Source organism: Lycorma delicatula, chromosome 4, assembly GCF_047948215.1.
Source record: "Lycorma delicatula isolate Av1 chromosome 4, ASM4794821v1, whole genome shotgun sequence".
NCBI classification, from domain to species: domain Eukaryota; kingdom Metazoa; phylum Arthropoda; class Insecta; order Hemiptera; family Fulgoridae; genus Lycorma; species Lycorma delicatula.
Window position 1 is genome coordinate 175,427,245 of NC_134458.1, and position 19,964 is coordinate 175,447,208.

The window sequence follows — 19,964 nt, forward strand, 5'->3', positions numbered from 1 at the left end:
TAATTTTTTTCCGTTATCCACATTGACATGTGGATAGGAAGATGATAAACTCCAGCTTACTAAGGTGATATAGGTGCATGTTCTTCCTCTTTCTAATTTCCACGCTTTACTTCCACACAACATGATATAGCTCCCACGGATTAAATTCATATCTTACGTCGTTAATCTTTCGTAGGAGAAGCCCGTAAGAGTGGGCATAGCATTTCACCTATGAAGAAATAAAAATATTTTTTCCCTAGATTTTAATTTAGATATCATTAAAGGTTTTAAATGATTTATTTACTTCCGAAGAGCACTAGGATCTTTGAGGTAGACTGATGAATACAGAGTGATGCAGAGTGAATCAGGTGGCAAGTAATATGATGTCATCAACATACTGTTCTTGTTGGCGACAAGTCCCTTACGCCACCGCTACCTCCATCCATTTCAGTTCCAAGCCTTTTCCTTCGTCCTGTTTTAGTTTCCAATCTTCACCTTATCTATTAACTTTATTCTTTTTCTCCTAGCTTCATTTCTCCTGCTGCTAACCCTTTCAAAACAATCGTTGAGATTCCACTTCCTCAGTTATATTTCCTAACCAGTTTCCTTTTCTTTTTTCTACTTTCCGCTTTAATCCAATTCATTACTTCCTCATTCTTCAGTTTATTCGTCCATTATACTTTCTCCATACTTCTCCAAAAAAACATTTCAAAAGCCTCAGTCCGGTTCTTCTCCCTGTTACTAATTGTCCGTGCTTTACTTCCAAGTAACATGATATAGCCCAAATGCATTAGGTGCTGTTTTACAACGTTAATCGTACGTACTGTCTTGTAGGAGGAACCCATAAGGTGGGCATGGCTTTTTATGAATAAATAAAAATATCTTTTTCTCTAGAATTTTCCTTAGATTTCATTAAAAGTGTCCATTCCAGATTATCCATATGCTTTCTGTAGATTTATAAATATAGATCGGTCTGATAAACATAACTTATTGTGATACGATACGTGTAATTCCCATGACATTGATAGTTCTTTAAAAAATGTTATTTAAGATCACCATGTGTAAGATGATTCCATAAAATATATCAACTAAATACGTAATTACTGATTATATTTTTAAGTAATTCCATTTTCGACCTCCTGCGAATCATACCGATAATAAATAATTACATTTGATTTTTTATATTACATATTAATTTATTTAAGAATATATTTAATATTTAATTATTAGTAAAGTCTTTGCTAATATTTACAATAAAATCTTCCACAACATCTAACTTTAATTTCATTTCTACTTGTGTATTTGACGCATTAATTCATGTAGCATTTCACGAATAATTATAATGTAATTAGAGTTTACGTGAGTTACTGTAACGATTATTCCGACGATGACAATTCCATTCCTTCTTGTCTCCTTAAGGAGAAGCTAACAATTAAGGATAGTCCTCTTTTGATAGATGCGGTGGTGGAAGTATAGGAACGTGGGTCGTGGTATAACTAGGTGAGGGGTTTAGGATGAAGACAGCAAAGTCAGCAATCCCGAGTCCATACGTCGGTCCTTCCGTATCTCCGCGTCTGAAACTTTTGTTTTGTTCGTGAGTGTATGTGTGCATGTGTGCGTGTTTGCGCGCGCGCGTGTGTGTGTTCTTGTGTAACTGTAACGGCTGACCCCCCCAAACTCTAACCTAAACCCTGACGTGACCGAACACCCCCATTACAAGCACTTGACGAGACAAACTCTCCTCTTCTCAAACTCTAACCCTCTAAAACCTCCTCTAACTCAACTCTGGCTCACTCAATTACTACGCTAACAACCCTTAAGAACTCGTGCTCAAACCTACCTATCTAACTGCCGACTACATACCGATCGTATTCCGACTTTTGTTCGACCTTTATACCAGAGAATCAAACACTAAATCTAACATTTCATTCTCTTTACGGTGTTCTGTACAAGATAATTTAATCTGAAATTTTAACCTCCCATTAATTTTGAAATTTTAATCAACCCGTTATTTAAGAAAATCTTAGTCATTTATTTTCCTTAGAAATTAAAATCTCAGCTAACATTTGTTGTTTACTTCGAAAAATACTTAAGAAACCTTATTTTAGGGTAAATTTTTGATTTACCCGTGAAAAAAATTTATTAGATATTTAAATCTAATTTGTCTTTTAGTGAATTTGTAAACTCGCTAAATTGAAATTTAATTAATATTTGTCTGTAAATCTTCTTAATTCATTCATTACCTTCATTATCAAAATCAGTAGGAACTATTTTTCATGCTTAAGTGTATTCACATGTTTGTTGTTCTGTATTATATGTATGCATATTTAAAAAAAGCAAGTCAATTTATATAAACTAACAGTAATTTCTTTTTCAAACTGAAAGTTAAAAGTTATTTTAAGTAAGATAAAAAGGATAGTGATAAATAAATAAATGTGACGATTATGTTTGAGAAGGGATTTTATGAAGAGACAAACATCTTTACAAACTTCAAAAACCTCTATAAAATATTGTTTAATCTTGTAAAGAGATAAACTAGGTTAGTAGGTCAGACATTAAGATTCCAACTTTAGTTTATTCGGTCATTGTAAGATATGTAAAAGGTAAAAATTATAGAGTGAATATTATTGCAGTATAATCGTACAAAACAAACAGCCGAGAATGTTGAGGTGAAAATGTTAAAACGTAACCGAAAAGTTTAAAGAAAATTATCAATTCGGAGTCGAAAGATTGATGACAAAACAGAATTAATACAGGAATAGCCTTGAACTAGATATAATAGCAGTTAATTAAGATAACATCAAATTAATTGTATTGAAACCCAATTCAATTAGCAACAAACTCAAAATAACATTATATTTACGAATTGTTTACTAGGCTAGTTTTACTCGACAGATTTCTCATATGATAAACGTAGTTAATGGGAAATGTTTATCTGTTCGCAATTTATCTTGTATTACTGTAAATTTTTAATTTTAAGTAGTCTCTATTAAAAATATCTATTTACTTTAATGTAAATTGAATTTCATGACACGATATTTTTTTTTAATTTATAGAATTCTATATATTGTCGGAATTAATATTTTTAATTAATAATAAATAAGCATGTGAAAAACTCTAGACGATACATTATTAATAAACAAAAAATCATTTAAAATTTATATGTACTACTAATTTAAATTTAATTTTAAAAACTGGCTACGTATTGCATGACTTTCTCGGCTATGAATAATAAAAATTAAAAGAGTTACAGCCAAAAAACAAAATATTTATTTTAGAGATGGGACTATATTTTAAGAAATAGTTTTATAAAAATATGTTTATATTTACAAATGCTAAAGTAACGTTTTCTCTAAATCGAACACCTTCTTCAAGAAAGGCTAAAATAAGTAAAAGAAAATTTTATCAACAAAAATACTTTTTTGGATCTTTGGTCGGGTCTATAATTTTAAAAAACGATAGCTCTATATATAAAGTATAAACTTAAAAAAAAAAATGTTTGAAAAGTAATTAAACCGAAGGCAGATTGAACAAAAGAATAAAAACATATATTTCAATTATAAGAGGTGGGATGATTTTTGGGAAAAAATTTTTTTGGATTATTTATAACATGCATTTTACGTAACAAATTTGCTTTAATAAAGTTTTCATTAAAATCGAAATTGGTTTTCGCGACTTTAACAAATTTTGACAAAAATTAATTTTAATATTGTACTCGTATTCTACTGTATACATTGTATAATACAATACTAATATTGTATAATCCACACTTAGGTGTATAATCGACATACATACTTAGGTACATATTCTTTGGTCTAGATGACCTAGTTGGACCCTAAAACATAAAGATTTGCAAAAAATCCAATACCCCATTTTTGACACGATCACGTACATATTTTCCCCTTTAATATAACTAGATTTGCCAAAGAAGTATAAATGTTATTGGAAGACAAAATTAAAAGGGACTCTTATAATATATGTTAAAAGAATTTTATAAAATTTATAACGTAAAATTTACAGACTAGACTGGTAAATATTATTTTAATTTTATTCTATCTAGTTTATACGGTTAACATGTAAAATGAAATTAGAACTTGATAAAATTTGTTCAAACGACCTATGAATATAAACAACTAGCATTATGGCTTTCGGAAAAAAATAAGAATCCAGCAGATGTTCATTTTTAACTGCCAGGGATGTATTCTTATGTATGATAAAAAAAATGTTGAAATATATCAGAAAAACATGTTTCAGTCGTTTTTTGAGACAATTAATAGAATTCTGAAGAACAATATAAAAAAAAAAAAAAGAAATTAAATTTTATCCAACGATTGTGATCCCATTGCTGATCTGTGGCATTGATGTTTGAGCTTTGGTTAAAAAAGAGGAAAATAACATTCGAATAACAAAAATACGCCTTCTGAGGGGAGGTTAAAGATTGCTGCAGATTAGGTTATGTTCCCAAATGGAGATATCTTCGTAGAAATTACTGAATGATTGGGTCAAGGAGTAAAGGATATAGTTGAAAGAACATGTAGAAAGGATACCACCTAAAAGACTTCCTTTGCAAGTCATGAAATATAAACAGTAAGGTACCAGAGATATCTGTAGGCCATGATGAAGATGAATCGATGCATTTAGTGATATTCAGTGAAGTAATTATTTAGTCCGGAACAGATTAAATGTACAAACTTTGTTAGCAGAATAAAAATAAGAAAATTTTAATAAAGAAAATTTAATAAATTACGTAATAAATTTAAATATTTTTATAAATCTTGTTATTAAAAAGTAGAAATCGTTTTATTTAAACCGTATTAAATAAAAATTTCTGAAACTGATAAACTGGAAATCATTGAACAGAAGAATAATTTAAAAATAATAACGAAATTTAATATATATTCTCAACGATATGCTGTCAGATTAAAAAATATATAAAACAATTTTTCAAAACTTACCGACTGTATTTTATCAGTAACTCTATCTAATCCTCCTGCATAAGCTCAATCATAAAAGAATAATATTTATTTCAAATTACATTTACACTTATTTTAATAGAATATTTTAATAAGAATGTTTCTGGGTAAAGATAAATAATAGTTTTTTTTTTCTTTGACGGCCTCCCATTACCCTTTTTAGCTATGAGATCCATCCAAAACGGTTAGAAAAAAAACCATCCAATGTGAGGTAGGAATTCAACCGTTGACAATGAAACGGAATAACTGCTTAATATACTGCTTAGGTTAATAGAATAATTATTTATTCTTAAAAAAAATTCCAGTGTTCAGCTTTATCAAACAAAACAACGGAATTGTTTTCGTATAATTCAACACAACATTTAGACTTACGAGAAAGGACCATTTTTTTTTCAGCATTCGTTATTAAATTACGATTTTTAATAAATTAATTTATTAATTAACTTTTATGTTTAATTGATATTTATTAATTTATTTATTTATTTAAAATATAATTATTAAAATATTTTCTTTCCAGAAACAATATTATTTTTTTCCATGAATTTTTAAATAATTCTAATTTAACTTTTTACATCTCTATTAATTTTTCTGGATTTTATAAATATCCATTCAACGCGTACATAAATATGTGCTAGAATAATTTTTCATTAACGCTTTCTGGATTGAATATTATTTTACAGTTATTCTTTACATTTATTATCTATCTTTGTATATTTTAATTTTATTTCGTACGTGTAAATTTTACATAATTAATAACTGATTTAATAACATGTATCTTTTATGTAATAATTGTGTTTTTGTGTATTTGTGATATTTTTTTTAATCGGAGATTTATCATATTTTCCCTTGATCCATCCAAGAAGATGCTTGGGCATTTCCTTTTTTAGCTGATTTCCAAAGAATTTGTATATCACTATTGTCCCCGGTTATGTTTATATACATATGTATATACAGTATGTATAAGATTTTTTCGTCTGCTCTACCGGACGCAAATCTTAACCGAATTTGACGAAATTTGGTAGGGTCATGTAAACCTATTGGGAATACAGTCTTCATTTTACAATACACATTTTTATACAGTATAGATTTACAGTATTCATTTTTATGAGAATCGGTTGCAGGAACAGGAGTTAGAGACAAAAAAACCCTGGGACATTTAAAATTTTTAGTTTTGGGCGCAATATTTAACCGATTTTAATGAAAATTGATAGGGTGATATAAATCTAGTAGAAATAACACTCTGTTGATTTTTCAAGCAAATCGGTTCACAGGAACTCGAGTTAAAGAAAAAACTGAGTCTTTGAGTACGTTTTCAAGGTTAACTTTTTAAGCCGGAAATCTGTCCTTACTGTGACAGAGTTTTTTATCCGTGGAATAGCATATGTACATATACACTCATTCCTAATATGGTCTGTATAGTTTATAATTACATACAGATTAGAACAAATGTATTTATTACTAACATTTCATAAAATCAAACAAATTCCTAGAACATAAAACAATACAGAAACAAGCTAATTTAAAATCATTCAAGGAAATATATTTAATTAGTATATTAATTATTGAATAAATTTTTTTTTTTTTTTTAATTTAATAATTTTTTGATTTTAATAATAAAAATTGATTTTTTTGATACGTAATTTATAATTTTTATTTTGAATTTGTTTTTAATAATAACATGTATCATTAGAAGACTGCCAAAAAATGAATATAATTTATTTAGGGTGTATGTATGTATGTATGTATGTATGTTCCACTGTAGAAGTTCAATGGCTGAACCGATTTAGTTGTATGACCCCGCGTTGGAATCCTCACATTACCGGGAGTGCCATAGACTACATATATATATATATATATATATATATATACACACATATATGTGTAAAAAATCATATGATTTTTGACGGGCAATATGTTCAATCATGTAAGAATTATCGAATAATGGCTTTAACGTGGATATCGAAAAAAGCTCGCCGGGATGGAGGATAGTAAGAAAAACGAGTCTTCGTGCTCGCAAAATGAACGATTAAGAACCGTTATCTCAGGAGACATACAAACGTATGTCTCAGTATCGTTCTGAACAAACTTTACCTGCTCGTTATTTAAGGCTCAGAAAAAATGAGAGAGCACGTTACGATGGTTCATCGAAACGAGTGGCCAATTTTCAGTGAAACGAGACTCCTGATATGCGAAGGCTGCAGAAGGCAGCTATTCTAGTATTGCCACAAGGCCATCCCGACGTAATTGTGGATTGTAATTGTGCGCTACATCTTCAAGAACAAAACTTCACGTAATTAGCGGCAATTGTCCGAAATTTAGGGGCTTCGCACTTCTACATTACATTGCCGTGTAATGATCTACACTGGCCGGACATGCTATTTTTTGCAGTTGTTTTTTTTTAAATTTTTAACAGATTAATGTTTTTTTAACAGAAAAATAACATGCATTATCTTTAAGATTTTCATATTGTCAAATATTATATATATTAGGATGCGTACGCCAACGTCCATGATTCCAATCTATATGAAGTATAAATCGGAATGAGGAACAAAGTTAAATAGTTTTTCAATATTATCTTTCAACTTATAAAATTTTTTATCTTTTTTTTTTCTTAACCCGTAACACTTCATAAAATTTTTGTATGTCAATAGAAAGATTATAAATCTTAATGAATGGTAATTAAAATTAAATTATTTTAATTTGATGAAAATGGTAAGAAAATTTAACATTGAATCAAAATGAAAGAATGACGAACTATTGAAAAATCAGGAAAGAAATCGACCAATAGAAATAGAATAAATGCAAAATTTTTGTTCATGTGCTCGTTCCTTAGTCAGCTAAACTTAAAAAAAGAAAAACCTCAACCTGTTGTAATTCAGTGAATAAATAATTACAAGGGATTAGTAAATAACATTGCCGATGTTGAAGAAGTAAATTTTAAGCTCTGAAAAAATACCGTTAAATAAAATAACCAATTCTACGAGTATATAATAGAATGGAATGAATAAAATAATTTATAAAACCATGTTTGACAATTTAGACTTTAATGAGGGCAAAAAACAATCGTTTTTGTATGAATTTACTTTTTTTGTTTTATGTTTATCAATTATTGAAAGGATTATACTTTTATTATACAATCTGTCATCATATCTATTTGTTTGATAACTTAGAACATTCGCATCACATCCCGTGAGTAAAGTTACTGTAATATAAACCAACCACCAAACGAGACACATAGTCTGCATAGATGAGAGGTCTGGTTTAATGCTACTTCTGGGAACTGTAACTTGACAAGTCGAACCCAACTTGCAACGAGTTAAAAATTCCAAGTACAATCTCTGCTCTTTTCTAAGTATTAAAACTTTACTAAACCGAGAGTAGTTCAAACTTCTCTCTGCTTACTGTATCTACTCTCTATCTTAGTTACTCTTTTCTGTTTTATTTTATAAATATTATATATATATATATATATATATATATATATATATATATATATATACATTCACTTTACTTGAATATTGTTTCAAAAAGTTTTTCTGTTTTTATATGAAATCTTATAAGTTAAAATCAAGTTTTAATATAATACAGCTCTGATCTTCGCATTTAAAAATAAATGAAACCATAATTATGGTTACCTGTTAATTTCATTTTTACTTCAATTTCTAAAAAAAAATATTTTTCTGTTTGTTACAGTCTTTCGCTTTTCAAATCTTATTAATATAATATACCTACATATAAATTATTTTTGGTAAAAAGTGCAATGTAGATATTGGTCAAAGTTAAGCTAAGGAATTGATTTGGGACATCAAAATAAACGAAACAATTCATTTGGAAAACTACTCCATCTCGTTTCAACCATTTTGTGTCGTTTTTTTTTCTCAATAAAAAGTAATATCATAAGAATAGATTGGGATATTATAAGAAAATTTGGTTTACATACACCCAAATAATCTTCAGAAAAATATATAAGTTTGACTATTAATATAGAAATTATTTTTATTTTAATTCTTGAAGGAAGAGAAAACAGGCTCAAAATTGTCATAATTTTTGCAATCCACTTTTAACAATTTCAGTCATATCTCAGCTGTTCATCAACCAATTGAAACAAATGATATTTTGTTTTGTTCACAATAAAAGGGCTAAGAACTGTAATAAAATAATAGTTCGTAAAATTAGTATTTATGGAATTAATTAAGATTAAAAGTTTAAATGGCATTAAATGAAAAACGACCGACGCCGACCCGACACTGCGGGGCTCTGGGGGCCACCACTGCCACGCTGTAGTGGGGACGGAACTGCCGCTTAGGGAAAGCTCGGTGGACTTCAATGGACGAGCCGCAACACCCGACCTCGCCGGAGACCAGCTTACGGACCCAACAGCTCTTCTCAGAGCTAACGCAAAAACGGCCCTTTCCTGGGCCACCACAAGGTTATGAAATACGAACCGTTGAAGCCATTCGACGACAAAAACGGCCCTTTTCAGAGCCACGTTGAGTTAATAAATGCCACGTGCCGTCGAAGCCAATCGGTGACAATACATAAATTTTTTTGTCAATTTAAAGAATTTATGTATGTTGAACCAGACTGGCTAACATGAATTATCTCGGGACTGGAGATACTGATCAAAATCCAGGCCAACAAACGTACTACCATCTTCTGGAAATTTATAAACTTTTTTGTGTTGCTTGTATAAGAATGACTTGAAAAGGTCTCAGCATTTGCAAAAATTCTGAAACCAAAACTTTTTCCGATCTCTCTCTATATATTCCCTTGATAGTTATTCTGCAGCAGTAGCAAAAGATCTATTGCTGGGAAAGTAAATTATTGCATCATATTTTTATTAGGATGTATATATATATATGTTTATGTGCATGCATTTATATATATATATATATATATGTGTGTGTGGTGAGCGCGCGTACGATTATCAGATGTAATGACGCCCGGCCAGATGTGTAGAAATATACACATATACAAAACTTAAGAACTCTGTCGATGCAAAAACTTATTCTAAATATCTGGCTTGATAGATTTTTTTTTGAATGCTCATATTACCTTTCTTATGATTATTATTATAAGAAATTAAATACTAAAAAGAAAAAATTAATTTGGCGCAATAATTTTTTATTTACTTTTCCTACCATACATAGTACAACTTTTTGCTGATGTTAACGTTTCATGACCTCCCTAACAAAAAAAAAAAACACAATTTTAGCGTTAAATAATTCCGAAAGGTTGATACAATTATATATGTAAATATCGTTTTTTTTTATTTTCATATCTCTTGACTAAATGGACTGATTAGAATGAATTGTGGCCCGTTGATTTCTGTGAATTAGACTTTCCTTTCATCTAATTTTGGTCGTAATTGATCAAGGAGGCAAGAAGATATAGATCTTTGAGTCCTTTACCTCAAAATTTACTTCAAAGGGAAGGTTAACTTATCACATAATTTAATCCCCGTAGGTAGTTAAATATTTTGTGATGGTGTTTGATCTTAGTCAAATCCCCAAAAAGAGGTAGGGATAATTTTTTTGTCATTCCTAGATCATAGCCCATGTTGTTATATTAACCTTTATTATTTGTTTTATCAATTTAATTAATATATTCAGACAGAATTAATTATTTTTATAGAAACTTGTACGATGACTTCTAAAAACAGATCAATGATACCATTTAATTTTGGTTAAAATCGGTTAAAGGGGTGGGAAAACACGGTCATCGACAATCCCCCTTTGTCAAACGTTTACTAAAATAGAATAGTTTTTTATGTAGTTCTTTACGTATCTACTTACAGATTTTGAAGCTTCACTTAATTTTCATCCTAAATATCAGTCTGTTGAGGACAAAGCTATTTAAAGTTATGCATTATTTTCGGTTTTTTTTTTTCTTTTTATAGAATCCATTTATTTCTGTTGCGTTTCTAGACTAGAATAGGACTTCTTTCCATCATGGAATACAATTTTACTTTTTATATTAGCAGCATTGTACGGTATAAAATTTTCTTTTCTGTATTCTGTGCACTAAAACCCTATGTGTATCTTTCATTTATCAGTAAATAGAATAATTTTAATTGAGGAAGTATTTCTGGAGATATACGATTCCTAGAGAAGCACTGTTTTCGTACCTTCGCAGTACACCTCGCTGGTTTTTTTTTGTTTTTTTTTTTTACTTTTTTAGAGAAATTCAACCAAAGTTTATGTACATATTTATTTATATTTTATTAATATGTATTTTAAAAATGTTTTAATCACAGTATATACAATAAAGTTTATACACATAATGTAGAATATTTTCAGACCAGTTACCATTCGTGATTCAGATAGTGACGGTTAAAAAGTCTCACTTTTCCCAAAACTTATACTCAAAACTATGATACTATTCATTACTCCCCAATTTTGCGAATAATAAAACGAAAAAAAATCCTTAAAGTTTTACTTAAAACATAATATGAAGGAATCTCATTCAGGAATAGACCTGATGTTTTTGACATAAGACTGTACAAATCTATCCTTCATTTACATTCACACATATCATCCTCTGAAGTTATACCTTACGGTGTTTCCGGAGGCTAAACAGAAAAGAAGAAAGGTCGATCATTCCTGAGATGTGTGGCAAATTGAAACCCAACCTTCAAAGAACACCGGTATCCACGATCTAGTATTCAAATCCAAATAAAAGCAACTATCTTTATTAGGATTTGAATCTGAGAACTTCGACTTCGAAATCAACTGATTTACGGTATCTAGTTTACCACTAGACCAACCGGATAACTTTATGTTGATTATTCTCTAAAAGTATTTAAACAAATATTTTGAATGTTACAAGTAATATTTTTTTTAGGATACTTGTGTTGTTTTATTAAATATTACATTTGATAATTATTTTATTTCTTATAAAATATTTATAAATTAGCCGATCAGGGAGAACGAAGCGAGCCCTTCCCGTTAGTGTAAGTTATCCTCATGGTTGTGAAAATAATACTAATAATTGACAATGTTCTCTTTCCACCAATGTTTTCCTCGTTCTTGACTTTGAAACTCTGAAACACTTGTACTGTAACGGAACTTCCACTTTTCAGGCATTTCCGACGTACGGGTGCTTTTTTTAGCTGCAGAAGTTATATGACCAATACTCTTTTTTTCTTCGATGGCACATTTCGATAAATTAAGGGTAAGGAGTCTTAAGTTCCAATCCAAACTTCTAAATTATTTATTTTCCGGTGCATTTTTTCGAACATAGATATTTTCCCTAAATTATTTATAATATTCCACATCTGATTATCCTACTATTCCAAAATAATTTTTTCATTAATCATCGATTTCCTTAGTAACGACTTTATTTTCTTGCTGTAATTTTGTTAACTTGGAAAATTTGAGGTTGGCTAGAGGCTATACTGAGTAAAACAGGTGTGAGGGCCTTTTGGTCCCCTTTCCATTTCCAAGCTTGATAATATGAACACATTTCTGTTATGATATGCCAATATGTCCATGATCGGCGTACATAATTTGTATATTATAATTAAAGGCACTCCTATGTTTTATGTGACCATGGTAGCTCAAAGATGACATTACTATGTACCCTTGAGGAATTTAACTGGAACTCCCGCTGTAAATTTATTGCAACTCTAGTCTGGGCGTAGCGCTCTCGGTCAGCAGCTAGCCGAGAATCACGCATTTCAACTGTTTCAAAGAAAAGCGATACCCGCATCCTTTCAGCAGACTTTGAATAATAAGAAAGGTTATTTATCTTTTTTGAAGGCATATTTTTTTAATTTTTGGCAATCCAATATCGCCAGTCAAAATCAGCAATAAAAAGGCATAAAAGTTCGCTAATTGTGCTAATTTAAGCTAATTGCAATAATATTGATTTTAAAATAATCATATAATAAATAAAATATTAAAGTATTTAAAAGTAAATTGATCTGAATTGTGATAACTTTTATTTTACCATGTTGACAGAAATATAATGAAGTAAAAGAATTATTTATTTATTTATTTTTTTACGAATATATTATTATCTAAACCCCCATTAGGAAATCGTGATATTTGTAATTGGAGATAATGGCCAACCCTCTAAGTTGTAAATTTATTAAGTTTTATTAAAATCTGTTCAGTAGTTTTTGCGTGAAGCTCGCACAGGGACGACCCTAATAATTATTTTATTATATGTATAGATAAATAATTTATATTTTTCTCTTATATATATATATATATATATATATATAGCAAAATATTTGTCTGTTTGTTTGTTCTCGCATCACGCTAAAACCAACCAACCGATTGCTTTCAAATTTGCAGGATACATTCGTGTTATCCCAGGGGAAGGTTTCAACCGAGGCCCTTGCCGCTTGGAGGTGAGTTGTAAATTAATGATATTCATTAAAGGAAAAAATAAGATTAATCCTTTTACATCATTATTATATTTTTGTACCATTGCAACAGAAATAAGTTATGAATTTTTCGTCGTCAAAGATGAATGGTACTTCATTACATAGCTACTACTATTGTGTCATTTGTAATTTAGTTTCTTTTTCAGGTTTATATAAAGCTTGAATACTTTAGTTGTTATTTTTCAGTATTATTCTCACAACCACGTAGGTAACAAACTCTGCGTGGATTCAGAGGGCGGAACCATTTAGCTAGTGAAAATAATAAAATATTAAAATTTTTTAATAAATATTGATGATGTATTATTAATATAGTAATAATGATTCATTGTGATAATGGAAAAATAAACAGCTTAGTAAAGGATAAATGAAATTAAATTTATTAAATCTGATTGATTTTTTTACCTTTTAAATTATTGATAGAAAATTAAGAAAAATTAATTTTCGTAAAATCCATTAGACTTTATAAATACTTGTGTTTTTCCTTTAAAATATATTTTCATTCTCTTTCTTAAATAAATATTATTTTATTTTAATTTTTCCAATAATTTAATGTAATTTTATACATTATTTTTGTTGATGTGAAAGTAAAGAAAAATGAATCATTTGATATATAATAATGGTAAGAGTAATTTGAATTGTGGGTAGAATATCAGTCAGAACGATGATGATTGAGTTCTCCGTCGGTAGATTTATTATTATTATTATTATTTCTAATAGTAATAATAATAGTTATATAGTTAGCGTGGGTTAGGGTGTTCATTACAACCCCTTCGTACACGTTATAGTAGAGAAGGGTCTCATTAAAAGACTGTAATTGACCCAATCTCAGCTGTATACCATGCCAGAATTTTTCTCCCCCATCCCTCTAATCATATTCAAATTTATGGCCGAAATCATTTCATCTCACTCTTTTACATTCTCATCTCTTCTAATGACGGATCTTAATTGGAGCAATTATTTTACGTTGTACAACCCTAATGCTTAGAGATGAGAATTAAGATGTACGGTACGTTATAAGTGGAAATTTGACCTGTCGATCTAGTTTTAAATATATTATGAATGAAATAACCTATACTATTCATTCAAAATCTTATTTAAAAAATATATCTCTTAAATGAAATATGCATAAATTTACATTTAATGTTTAATATATCCCGGTATAGCAAAGATTAAGAGTTTTTTTGCTCTCGGTAGAAAAAAAATTGAGTGGTAAAAAGAAATTTAGCATTTTTTATCTTGAGTTTTTCCAACTATCATAAAAGAAAGGGAGAACATAAAAACCTTGTGTATATAAAAACAAGTAAATAATTTAAATTTAACAGAGATTTTTACCGCATTTAAAAATAAGAGGAGTCTTTTTATAATTTTGTTTCTCTTTGACCGTTATTATTCATTAATACTGGATTGTTAAACGGCAAAAAATATTTTTTGAGCCATTGAAACAAGCGGTTATTGACATAACATTTTTTGCAGTATATTCGAATACTATCGGTAGGAATAATTTTTTTCTTTTTATAACAATAACTGTATGTAGTTTTTATTTACTTAAAATAAAAAAGTAAAGATAAAACAGTACAGGGCGATTATAAATAAAATTGACACTTCCGATGGGTTTATAAAAAATATATTGGACCAATATGGATATTATTACTTACATGGGTTTACAGGAAATTTCTTAAATTTTGTATCTTTAAGTGTTCCGTAAATTTATACCGCGTAATTTTTGAGCCAGATATCAACTTTGTAGTCCAATCACACTAAGAAAGCGAAAGCGTATCCCGTTCAATATTAATAACAGAATTTGTGGTTCTTTTGTTTTGAGTCATCTTAATTAAAAGACACGCGAAATAAAAAAAAATTTATCTTTACAAAATCCCCCAAAAAATATTATTTACAAGGAATTACGTCTGGATTTATTGGTGGTCAGCGTATCAACACCACGTTTTCGTCATTTGCACGGTTGATCTCGATAGATGTTCATCCAGATAATTTCAGGCTTATAAGCGACACTGAATTTTTTAGTGTCTTCTTCTAGTTGAGGCATTAGCCGTTCATTTAATATATCTAGAAAAATTCCTCGAGTATACTATGTTGTTGTGGGGTAAAAAACGATCCGTACAACTTCTTGAAGGAAGTAGCAGAAAACATCTTCACTTATGTAAATCGCATATGGCCAGTTTCTTTAGGGTTTTCTCTTCCTCATTTTTGTAACTTGTATCTATTGATCTTTTCGCTAATATGCAGCGTACACTTTCCACCAAAAATTAGACGAAACCATACCTTTGAGAATACATTTCTGTATGTCCATATAAAAACTTTTACATAAGACTTTAGGTTCCGTCATTTAAAGTTTGTTGTGATAGTAATTTATTTTATATCATTTTCAAACATTCATGCAAACATTTTCACACGGTCCTTTTCAGTATTTATTACTCTAAATTTATTTATCTATTTTGATATACCTGGACTTTGTTACACGGCGCAACTCGATCAAACTTGTTCTTCTTACACGGGAGGTCTTCCTGAAGTTTTCTTTTTACACAGTATTCCTAATTGCTATTTCGAGTGTGTAGATGGATTTCCTTGTTGGTAGTTGTTTACCGTAGATTTTTTTCTGAAGCGACGCTGCAAAGTAGTAACGAAGTTTGTTTCGGCTAATTCAAGCATACAAAAACTTTCCCCACCGGAGAAGTAGGATCATCTTGCCAGATTGTTTATTCAACCACAGTAATCATTATAAAACATCATTGTATTAACTTAAAAACATTATCTAAACCCATATTAATTATTGTTTTTACATATAAAAATTAAATTATTATTAACACATATATTTTTACTGCTAACGTCGTCATAATTTTTGTATTGATTACCATTGCCTACCTTTTAGCTTAGTCATAATTAAATCAAATGTTCTAACATAAATTCAAACGTATGATTCAATTATGGCGTAGCTAACAAAGGTAGATAACTGCACTCAATAGAGAAATTAAAAATTAAATTTTTATAAATCATCAAAACTATCTTTTTCATTTTTAATCATCTTGTATTTGATTTGAATATTATTTTCTGCCCTTCCTGGCTAAAAGTAGTTTTGAGAATGGAGGTACTCCGAAACGCGTTAGAGTGACAGTGCAGGAAGGGCAGAAAATAAAACTCTCAAGTTAATTTTGATATCCTAGTGAAAATATAAAATATTGTGTAAATTTGCTGTATTGTTTTTCACGTAATTTACAGTATTTAGTAAATGTTTTCTAATTTTTCTTTTGTAAATTTCACAAATACATAATGGTAATTGTACGGTTATTTTTAAGGTAAGAATTGTACGAATTTTCTTAATGTTTATTATTTATTGGTGTTATATCAAAACCGTTAAGTTTTTGTATGATTTCCATTATCATTTATTCGGTGATAGTCGTTTATATTATTTACTTTTAATCTATTAAAACAAAACGATTAATAGGTTATAGGAAATATGTTTAATTTTTTGTTTAATAGCCTGATACATTATCCAAAGTTCTTGAATACAGCAAAAATTTTGGCAAATAAATTACTTAGCTATAAATGAATATTACTAAGTCCTTAGTAAAAAAAAGAAAAAATGTATACGGCAGAAACCACATATTACTTTTCGGATAGAGACTGTATGTTTTGTATATTAATTAGTTTTAAAAATTATACAATTTAGTTGTATCGAAAATAGATTATGTCTAATCTTTTAGATAAATTTAATTGCAGTTTTTTTTTGTTGAAAGTAATGTCATTAGGATTTAAAGGAATATACAGGTTTGGAATTTCCTTCAGAAAATAACACAAAACTAAATTCTGTACCAAAAAGATTACTAAAAATAATTTTAATTAAAATTAACAAATTTGTTACACATCCTTGAAAAAAAAATACCTTAATATATATGTACGAGTATTTAGGCTGATTTTATGAAAACAACATTTTCTTCTTTTTTTTGTTTCAGTTAGAAGATAAGTTACTAAAATAATCAAATGTAAATTATGTCTTTGTTTGTTAATTATGTTATTCGTGTTATATATTAATTTATAACAAATATTGACATTTTAACGAAAAATTTATTCAATTTTAGCAATAATTCAGCACATACCACTATTCTGGATGTGCTGGACCACATCAAAACTAATTCTGTACAAGTATAATAAACAGTAAATTCGTTAGTTTTCTTTTCATCTCATTAACACCTTTAAAGAAAAATAGTGTACGTTGAAATTCATGGAAGTCTAAAGTCAAATACAGTGGGGCCAAAAAATAATTTTTTTTTGTCTCAAGAAAAAAAAATTTGATTCTGATAGTATTTTTTCTTCTGAATTCAAATACGACATCGGGTTTTCCCATCAAGCAAGCTCCCATCAAGCATTTCCGAAAGACAGACATTTATAATTTCAAACATTTCTTTACTTTCAATTTCAATACTTTCTGCATTCTTAACTAGTCAATATTCAAACATTTGACTCGCCTAGAAGGTAAGAAATGACGATTTTCTGCTGTATTTTGTCTGTGGAGCATCCCTCTTAATGGTCCAACAATAATCGGCGGCATATTAGGATTCCATTTGTCTTGCTACCTCTTTTCCATACGTTTTGGTTGTTAGTACGCTAAACTTTAATAATTTTTTTTTTTTTTTTGTCTTCAGTCATTTGACTGGTTTGATGCAGCTTTCCAAGATTCCCTATCTAGTTCTAGTCGTTTCATTTCAGTATACCCTCTACATCCTACATCCCCAACAATTTGTTTTACATACTCCAAACGTGGCCTGCCTACACAATTTTTCCCTTCTACCTGTCCTTCCAATATTAAAGCGACTATTCCAGGATGCCTTAGTATGTGGCCTATAAGTCTGTCTCTTCTTTTAACTATATTTTTCCAAATGCTACTTTCTTCATCTATTTTCCGCAATACCTCTTCATTTGTCACTTTATCCACCCATCTGATTTTTAACATTCTCCTATAGCACCACATTTCAAAAGCTTCTAATCTTTTCTTCTCAGATACTCCGATTGTCCAAGTTTCACTTCCATATAAAGCGACACTCCAAACATACACTTTCATTATTTAGTCACTTTATTTAGTTACAATTTGAAAAAAAAAACATTCAGTATTTTTGCGGCGGGCCGTAGGCCCGTCTTTTTTATAGTAATATATTAAAATCCGCCTCAGCTGCCACCTGATCTACTCGTACTGAATCGACAGTCAAAATCAATCGGATCGATAGTTACATCTTACTGATTCAATTCCCTTCCTCAACATGTTCTTCTGGCATCTCAGACAACTAATATGTAAAGAGTTCTGCATATAAAATTTAGAAATATATGAAATTAACAATGGAATATTATATTGTCACCCAACTTATGTTTCTGTACAAATTTTCATCATTGTATGACGTCGAGAAATGAGTTAAATTAATATTGAAAATTTTGAGTCATTGTAATTTAAAGAAGCATGTGAATAAAACCCTTTTCCTGTTATGTGCAATAAATAATGTTTGTTTTATACTATTTTTTTACTCTGATTTCAAATCAGAATTTAATGGATGGAAGAGGTTTTAGTAACACTAAAAAAATAAATTTAAAGAAAACCTATTTTATAAGGAATTTTATAACCTTTACTTGGTTTTCCAGAATAAAGTAAACTCACAAATTAATGCAATGAAATCATTTATCTCTTATAAAAATACCTTTTAGCTGGATTTGAAGCAGTGAAATTTTGTAATGGTTTTTTTTTTTTTTTTGTAATTCTTTTATAATATATTGTAATTCATATATTATAAAATATAATATCTACGGGTAAACAAAATAAATTTAGATATGAAACATCCATTTTCTATAAAATTAACTTTAAAATCAATCCATCTTTATAAATATATATATATATTTTTTTAAGCTACTTATTGCACACCTATAATTATTTGATCAGATACATTTCTATATTAGCATGAAATTCGATTGATATATTATTCGCTTTACCGCCATTTATAAATATCCAATTTCCAATAATTGCTTTGAAATACCGTACATGAAATTTATGTAGGGAATATTTTCTCACATTACTTGAGTGTATCAAGCATTTAGAGTACTTGATGAATTTCGCAAAATACAATTAACTTAAATTTAAAAGGTGAAGTACATAATACCGATTACGCATTTAGTCGGTTTTTTTTTTTTTTTTTTAAAGAAAATTACTCAGTTTAGGAATTATTTTTGTTGTTAGTTGAGTAACTTGTTTTGTGCACTTCCTTGTCCATCCCTTTCTATTCTACGCTTATGTGTTGTCTTTAAGTTACCATTATATTCTATATATTCAACTATTTGTATTATATATATATATATATATATATATATATATATATATATATATATATATGTATATATATATATATATACATGTTTTTTGTAATCGGTATTTTCCATGTCATTTCATCATTACAACTGAACTAGAAAATATAAAGACACTACTAAAGAGCATGAGTTAAAGTTTTTTTGGAATTTTTTTTTACCTTAAGTTATCTAAACTTAAATTCACGTAAGTTATTTCCAAGCTTTTTTCAAATTGTTTTTATATTTAGGGATCTTATGTACATTTTCTTGGAGATTTATAT

General features: G+C 28.9%; 1 long non-coding RNA gene across 2 annotated transcripts in view; it reads left to right on the forward strand.

Moving 5' to 3' along the window:
* The window catches only part of LOC142322981 (uncharacterized), a 319,417-nt gene that overhangs the window by 121,336 nt on the left and 178,117 nt on the right, over window positions 1–19,964 (forward strand). The window contains exon 3 of one of the 2 annotated variants that reach the window (XR_012755986.1): window positions 13,253–13,308. The exons of the other annotated variant lie outside the window; for it this stretch is intronic. This is a non-coding gene — a long non-coding RNA (uncharacterized LOC142322981). The remainder of the gene's footprint in view (window positions 1–13,252; window positions 13,309–19,964) is intronic. 2 annotated transcript variants of the gene reach the window in all.